Source organism: Pundamilia nyererei, unplaced genomic scaffold (genome assembly GCF_000239375.1).
Source record: "Pundamilia nyererei isolate P.nyererei 1_Seehausen unplaced genomic scaffold, PunNye1.0 scaffold00216, whole genome shotgun sequence".
NCBI classification, from domain to species: domain Eukaryota; kingdom Metazoa; phylum Chordata; class Actinopteri; order Cichliformes; family Cichlidae; genus Pundamilia; species Pundamilia nyererei.
In genome coordinates this window covers 474,657-482,314 of record NW_005187617.1, presented here as the reverse complement: position 1 = coordinate 482,314, position 7,658 = coordinate 474,657, and the positions used below count along the sequence as shown (strand labels likewise).

The window sequence follows — 7,658 nt, the reverse complement described above, 5'->3', positions numbered from 1 at the left end:
AAAGTCTGCATGGCTTTTGACTAAGAATGATAACAAGCACAGATTCATTCATCCAAGCATGTAATCATCAGAACAGTCCATGTAAAAGATAACTTGTACAGACGAGTACTTTATGTTGAAACAGAGGATTACATGAAGACACAACATGACGCTGTGGAGCCTGTGGAGCCTTCCATCCATTCAGCCATATCAACATAACACAGAGAAGGTCAGAATATTCCACTGCACAGTATCCAGAGTTTGACGGTGTCGATGTCGGGCTTTGATGTTCCCGTTTTTGTAGAAAACGCAACATTTTATTTGTTTTATTGCACAAAAATAGTAATGGTTGAACTTCTCTGTATACCAAAGCATTCTAAAGCTGGGACCAGAGTGGGTCGACTGGACCACCAGACAAAGATCCCAAGCAGTAAATCTGAAAAATAAAAGAATCAAGGTGCCGCAGTGAACCAGTCAAAGTCCAGACTTAACCTTTAATGCTGTGGTGGCATGTAAAGATATGTCCACAAACAGACGCCTGCGAACCTCAACCAACATCCCGAAGAAGAGAGCGCCAAAATTCCTCTGCAGTGATGTGAGACTGATAAAGTTGCTGCTGAGGGTGGTTCTACAAGCTGCTGAATCACAGGATCCACAGTTTTCCAGGCGACTGCGTCGAGTCCTGTGAAAACGATGTGCATGCTTCATGTTTCAGCGTGTTCCTACCATGTTTCATAAGCGAGGACTACCAGTAAAACACAAAAGTGTTGCTTCTTTACGAAGCTGAAAATACAGCTTATACAATAACGTGTTCCTGCTGTTAGAGAGGATACTGTGTAGCTGCGTTCCTCTGTTTTATTAAGGATTTTTGTAACTGAAGTAAAATTCCCTCCACTGTTCTGGGATCGTGTCCCAGCTGACTGGGGTAAAAATGAATTCATGACAATCTCACAGTCCTGATAATAAAACAGTGAACAGAACTACTGTAAGCTGAACTATACTGAGCCTTACACTCTCTTTGATATGGATAATATGGCGTACAGTCGTGATTTAGAGGCCACACCCGAACAAAGAGCTGAATCAAACATGTACTGTACATTCTCCTGAGACTTGAGAAAAAACACTCTCATGCCTCAAAAATGTGCGGTAACTTGCACCAATATTCTTTTTCCAACTCTAAAGCTTTAGTATTTATAGTATTTACTTACATTACAATAAAGCATTTCTGGTATTTTTAATACAGTGTGGATAGCCATGATGTGTTGATGCGTGTTTTATTTTTGCACTTTGTTTTCCAGATTTTCAGGAAATTCTTTTAAAATTTAAAACGTACTAATTTACATCACGTATTTGAAGTTTGCCGACTTTGCTTTCAGGCACACGTTGAAGAGATCAGAGAGCTCACGGAGTTATCGACCTTTCTTTGTGTGAAGTGAAATCTTTTACTGTGAAAACACAGCGTGAGACCAAATGGATAACAGAAAAAAGACAACAATCACAGATCAAATGAGACGACAAGCAGAGTTTTAATGAATCACATCCTGTAAGATCTCTTTTCCAGACCTGTGAAACTCGCAGGGTGGAGTCGGAGTGTCCACTTTTTTTTCCTTTTGTCCTGCAATCTGCTCCAGCTGGAAGGTGGAGAGGAGCCAAACATAAGTTTAGTCATGTTCGTTCTGATGTAGGGAGTCTCCTGAGTGTGTGACAGCTGGTGCAGAAAGACTGGATGCAACGGAAAGTTAAATCAAATCAGCAGGAAGAGAAATAAGCACCAAGATATGATCTGAGTTATTCTTTTCACAAAGCTTTATGCTGTAAGTGACGGAGCGATTATGAAGGTCTGCTTCCCACAGCATGAGTGTGCATCCATGTCCTGTAGTCACACACAGACAGCTTCATCTTAATTTTGATAGATTTTGGTACCAGTGTTGATTTAGTCCTCAATCTAGACTAGAGAGAAAAATCAAGTGGTTCCGAAAAGAAGAGAATTATTTTGTCATTTTAAAGCCCAAAAAGTCCAGATTTGCTTGATATGCATAAAGTTTGTAGTTTCCTAGAGTTGAAACAGCTGCTGGATCAGAGTGAGCGCTTCCAACTCTGTAATGTGTCCATGTGTGGAGCGAGCTGCTGAAGTAAAAAGAGCAGACAGATCTTGGTATTGAACCCTTTTTTAAACTTCAGACTTATTGTTGAGCTTAAATTTGAAGAGCCGCCGGTCCTGTGTTTGAGCGACAGGGCGAGCAGCTCCATGCTGACGGGGCCTGCGGAGATGGTTCGATGTTGTTTTGGACACAGCCCACAGGGAGGAGGAGACAAGGAAAGATGATAGTTCCCTCTGTCAGGACAGAATCTGCACGAGGAGCAGAGAGGCATCAAAATCTGTTCTTCTCCCAGAAGATGACTTTAAAAGGGATCCGTAGCTTAAATCTATGTGAAGCTTGCATGGATATGACTACAATCTATGTGAAGGAAATTTTGAATGAACATAAAGGGTATAACAAGAACATACAGGGAATAAAACATCTTGTTTTAGGGTCAGAGATTATTTTTAACCATATTTATCTGACATAAATTATCCTGCCAAATATTAAATCACACTTATTAGAGACAGTCGCAGCAGTGTCAGTGATATGTGGGCTAATCCAGTTTAATCCTCTTGAACCAAACATTTGTGTTCAATGCTAACGACTTAAGATCAAACCAAAGTCTTTTTAATTGTTCAAGGGTTTTTTTTAGAATATTTTATGCTTTGTCTACAAGGGGAGTTTCTGTCACACAGAGAGAAACATGACAAGAACAAATGGAGTGAAATATGAAGAGATGGGATAGTGGTGGAGAGGAGGAGGAGATGTGGAATTCCCCTTTGGTTGCAGACTGGAGCTGATGTTAAAGTCGGACCAGCTTACACCTGATCATGACCTAAACCTCCACTTCTCCAATCCAAAAAGATCCTGACTTCAGAATATGTCCCTATTTTTCACAGTATGTTCCCACTAAAGTTTGTTCTCATTTTCAAAAATCCCCCCTCATACCAAACAAGCCTGTTTTTTTAAAGTATCCACACTTTCTGAAGTCCTTCACTGCACAACACAACCTCACTCCCAAACGTACACACACACATCACTCGCACACACATCCATGCATCATTTGAATAATATGCGATGGTGTGTATGTGCATGAGCCCAGCCCATGTGATTCTGTTGTCATTGACTGGCTGCTAATGGCAACCAGATGAGCGGCCTTGCATGTGTACGTGTGTGTGTGTGTGCGTGCATGTGTGTGTGTGTGTGTTGGGTGTGGTCCCTCTCACTCCTTCGGTTTATGATTAATTTGGGGGCCTGGAGCCAAATCTCTCTCACACACATGCATTGCATTATGCAATATTTGAGCAGACCTGCATGTTGCGTAACGCCCATCCTTGACGTCATCATCTGTTCCTAGACCTGCACAGGCTCAGTGATGATGTCATCGATATAGGTTCCTTGGAGACAATGTCGAACCCTCATAAGCGACTCTGAACCTTCACCGATGTGACTGCTGCACCTCACCCAGTAACTAGATATCCTGGGCCTGATTTCACTCAGATTACTGGTCCTAATGGGTTCACTGGTGTTCACACCTTTGCCAATAAACTGTTAACCGATCTCACTGGTGTCAGGTGTTGAATTCAATATGTTTTAATAATCACATATAAAAATGATCTTTGTTACACCATCAGTTACACCAATCAAATGCTTCTCAGGCAGCCTCATGCTTGGTTTCTGGTGCGTTTCCTCCCACGGTCGTCTCTGCGTTATTTTAGAGCAAATCTTTCACCGCTGAGGCGTGATGCATCTGAAATCGCTGTGCAGTGGTAACACAGCTCCCAGTGCTCCCAGCACACTAAACACTTGAACTGAACTGAACGCTCAGTTCGCTCAGTGCATTAAACAGTGCCAGCATGTCACAATGGTGACCTTTGAGCTTACATTTCATTTTGGGGAAGAAACAAGGAGTCAAATGTGGCAAGTAAGGCGGGTGATGAGTGACAATTTTGTTGATGGCAGGCCGCCCAGCTGTCAGTTGTTTGGACTGTTTGGGCTTTTCAGTAAATCTCCACACTGACAGTCTGACGCTGAGGGACAAATACATGCTGCACGGCCCTGTGATTATCTGACAAAGTGATCATTCCCCTGTCACGCTCCCGTCAAGATGCACCTTACTCTGTCTTGGATACTGCAAAGACTGCTCTTCCGTTTTTGAGCTGTAGGCTCATCTGAGACGTAGTGATGGTCCTCCACTTGGAGGCTGGGTTATCACTCAGTGCTTCTCCTGCACAAGGTGTTATGTGAGGTCATAATGTTGACGGTCCCGACTGCAGGGTCAGTTACAAAGACTTTCACTCACTTCCTGGACTCGAAGCTGGACTTTTTCCTCAACTTGTAAATCTTTTTAGAGTAGCGATGACACTCCCGTGACCAGCTGGGAGGAAAGGCAGCGGTTCAGAACTTAACCTCACATGTTACAGTTAATTAAAAGAGACACCGATGAGCGAGACGTCAACTCCTTCTGTGTGGAAAAAGTGCTGAAATATATGATCTAACTCGAGAAATGTAGGACAAGATTCAGAGATGTTGAATGCTACAGTAGAAATGATGTTCACGCCCAAAATCCTGACCTTAAATACTCTCATTATTTGCACATTTTTAATGAAATGTTTCATATTTACCATGTAAATCATTCGATTTAATGGAATCTGGTGAAATTTACATTATTGGTTTACATTCACTTTATACAATGTATATATTTTTGATTTGAACATATTTAATTTTATATATTTCAGTTGCATTACATTTAATTAATGCTTCATGTTCACGAGGGCCAAAATATTTGAGTATTTCAGGTGTTTGAGTAGCAGCTGTGTTGGTAACATACTTTGGTTTTTCCAGATCTGAAACCTCACAGTGACAAAAATGTTCAATCAGAAAATCAAACAGGAAGTTGGAAAGGATGTTGAGTCACATTTTGAAGAGACTGACTCGTCTTCCTCTTTGGAAATCAGATTTTTTGGAGTTAAACATCGCTGCAGGTCTGTTTCTCTGGTTGTTTGCTGAAGGAATTCTAAAGTCATTTTAACTGTCATTTAAAATCCAGAACGGGGGAGAAACAAAGTTCAAATCCAGCATACTGGTGCTGAGCTGCAGTAAATCCCCTCTGGCTGATTTCACCCCTACAGGAAAGAAAGCAGCTGAGATAGATTGCATCACCACATGTTTCTCTTTCTGTTATTGTTATTCTGAGCGTGAAGCAAAGAAAACCTCAGCAGAGAACAGACAGGATGGGAGGCTTTGTTTGAAAATGTTCAGAAAGAGATTTAAATGGAAATGAAGACAGAAAAACAGCAGAACGTACAGAGGATGAAGCCTGATAGAAACTTTCAAGAGGGAAAGATCCAGTCAAAGTCAGCTGTAAGAATGAAAGCAGCAAAAATATCCAAAGTTTCTATTTCATTTGAAGCACAGAAAAGTACTTTCAGCTAAAGTGAAACGAATGATGAAAGCTCTTGTAAAGTCTCCAAACACAGTGAGAGCACAGAAAGCTGTTGAAAGGTCATTTGATTGAAGGAGGTGACGGTGACAGGAATGAAACGTGTCCAAAAAGAGTTAATGTGTGTGCAGAGCCATCGTTGACCATTAAAACGATGGCTTCACAGTCGATCCCTCAGGTGCAGTAAGAAGCTGAAACAAATGCAGGACATAGAACCTCCAGATGATGAGGAGCTTCACTGACAATGAACCTGGAGGATAAACCCCAAGCAGATGGCAGGACTACAATAGAAATCTCTGAAGAACAGCACTCGGCTCAACATTAAACATTCAGACTCTTTATACAGTCTGAGAGTGAGAACAAGACACAGGTGAAGGTGATCAAGACAATCAGGCAGGAAGGAAGCAAAACTAAGAAACGAGCAAACAAGCCACAAGAACCAACTACCAAAATAAAACAGGAAATCAACAACAACCATAAACCATGAAACAAGGAGACACTGAAACATGCTAAACATGAAGTTATTCAGCGAGGAACATGCAAGTAACATAATTTACTAAAGACGAAACAGACAGGAAGGAAGTTACCAGGAAGTAAACAAAAGACAAATACCAATTACAGAGACAGCACTCAGACTGGGGAACAGACACAGGAAGATGAAACACTCAGAGAACTAAAAATACTACTTCAAATATGACAGCCTGAAACTTAATCAAAGCCTCCCTGGGACCATGACACTCCTCTGTGATACAGTCACACATAGTCAAACAGGTGGGAATGAATGATGAGGATTTATAAGGATGAGTGAAGCTGGAACTTAATTCTAGATGACATGACCAGCTGTGGATGCTTTGGCTAAAAACATGCAGGAGCAGGAGCCAAAGGTAAATATTTCTCAAAGAGTGTGATGTGACTGAGTCATGAAAAATGCATGTTCTGGTGTCCTTGTCTTGATGTCAGTACAGTTTTTAGGGACTGGATACCAGAATTGAGGTCTGTGGTTACCACAACCTTTGAACATCAATTTTGCAGCTCCAGATAAAGTCTTTGCTAACAAGTGGTCAGTTCTCTGGTGCAAACATGCAGTCATTTGTTAGCAAAACTCCCCTTTGTGTCACTGTAAAGAGGTTTAGCTACACGTGTAATCCCTGAGAAGTCTTTGTAGAGGAAGAAGACGTGCAGAGTCAACATTTCGATGGCTTTGCATGTTTCTCTTGTTTATACAGAAGCAGTTAATTTTACAAACGCTTTACTGGTACAACGCCCATAACACTGCACCATTCTTCATCTATTATTGTTATTTTTCAGCCACTTTATTAGGTACAACTGCTTCTCAAATAAATGATCAGCTAATCTTACAGACCAGATGACCTGCTGAAGTTCAAACCGAGTATCAGGATGTTGGTGCCTCACTAGTCTGATGTTTCAGAGATGGGTGATATAATTTGGGCACACAAACATCTCCAGATTTTACAGAGAACGGTCCAAAAACAAAAAAAAAATCCAGTTTGTTGCAGGAAAAGTATGCAGAAGAGCATCTCTGAATGCACAACATGTCAAACATTGAAGCAGATGAGCTGCAGCAGCAGGAGACCACAGTGGGTGCCACTTCAGTCAGCTAAGAACAGGAAACTGAGGCAACAGTTCACACAATTCATCCTGCCCTGTATCAGTGATTCAGGCTGTGATGCTGCCGGGGATATGGTCAATTCAGATCTACACGAGTGTGTACCATGGTGTCGAATCAAAGTCTCTGAACGTTTTCTGTCTTTATGATTTAATGACTATTCAAATATTCAAAATCATGACTATCCCTGCCAAGTATCATAAGCTGTACCTCTGATCACACAGCTTATGTTTGCAGTTATTCCATGGAAAGATCCCAAAAAGTCATGTGGCTTTAGTTACTTAAAGTTTTGGTCCTAACCTTTAATGTGTCCAGTAAACCATGAGCCCGGGGGCTGTGCATACCTTTTACTCTCAACTTCAAACAGCAGAAATGAGTTTCCTTTGCAGGGTGAACAGGATCCTGCTGAGATGCATCAAACGCCCCCAAAGGAGCTGGTGGCAGCCCGAGAGGTCCCGAGTAGGGATGGGTACCGGTGTCACCGGTTCTGACATAAACGGTAGTAACCAGACCGAAAAGCAGCGCA

The 7,658-nt window shown here is 41.7% G+C and overlaps 1 long non-coding RNA gene across 1 annotated transcript in view; it reads left to right on the top strand.

Moving 5' to 3' along the window:
- Window positions 1-6,150: 6,150 nt before the first annotated feature.
- Window positions 6,151-7,658, top strand: part of LOC102213435 (uncharacterized) — a 5,385-nt gene continuing 3,877 nt past the window's right edge. Inside the window, exon 1 of the long non-coding RNA XR_312122.1 lies at window positions 6,151-6,389. This is a non-coding gene — a long non-coding RNA (uncharacterized LOC102213435). The remainder of the gene's footprint in view (window positions 6,390-7,658) is intronic.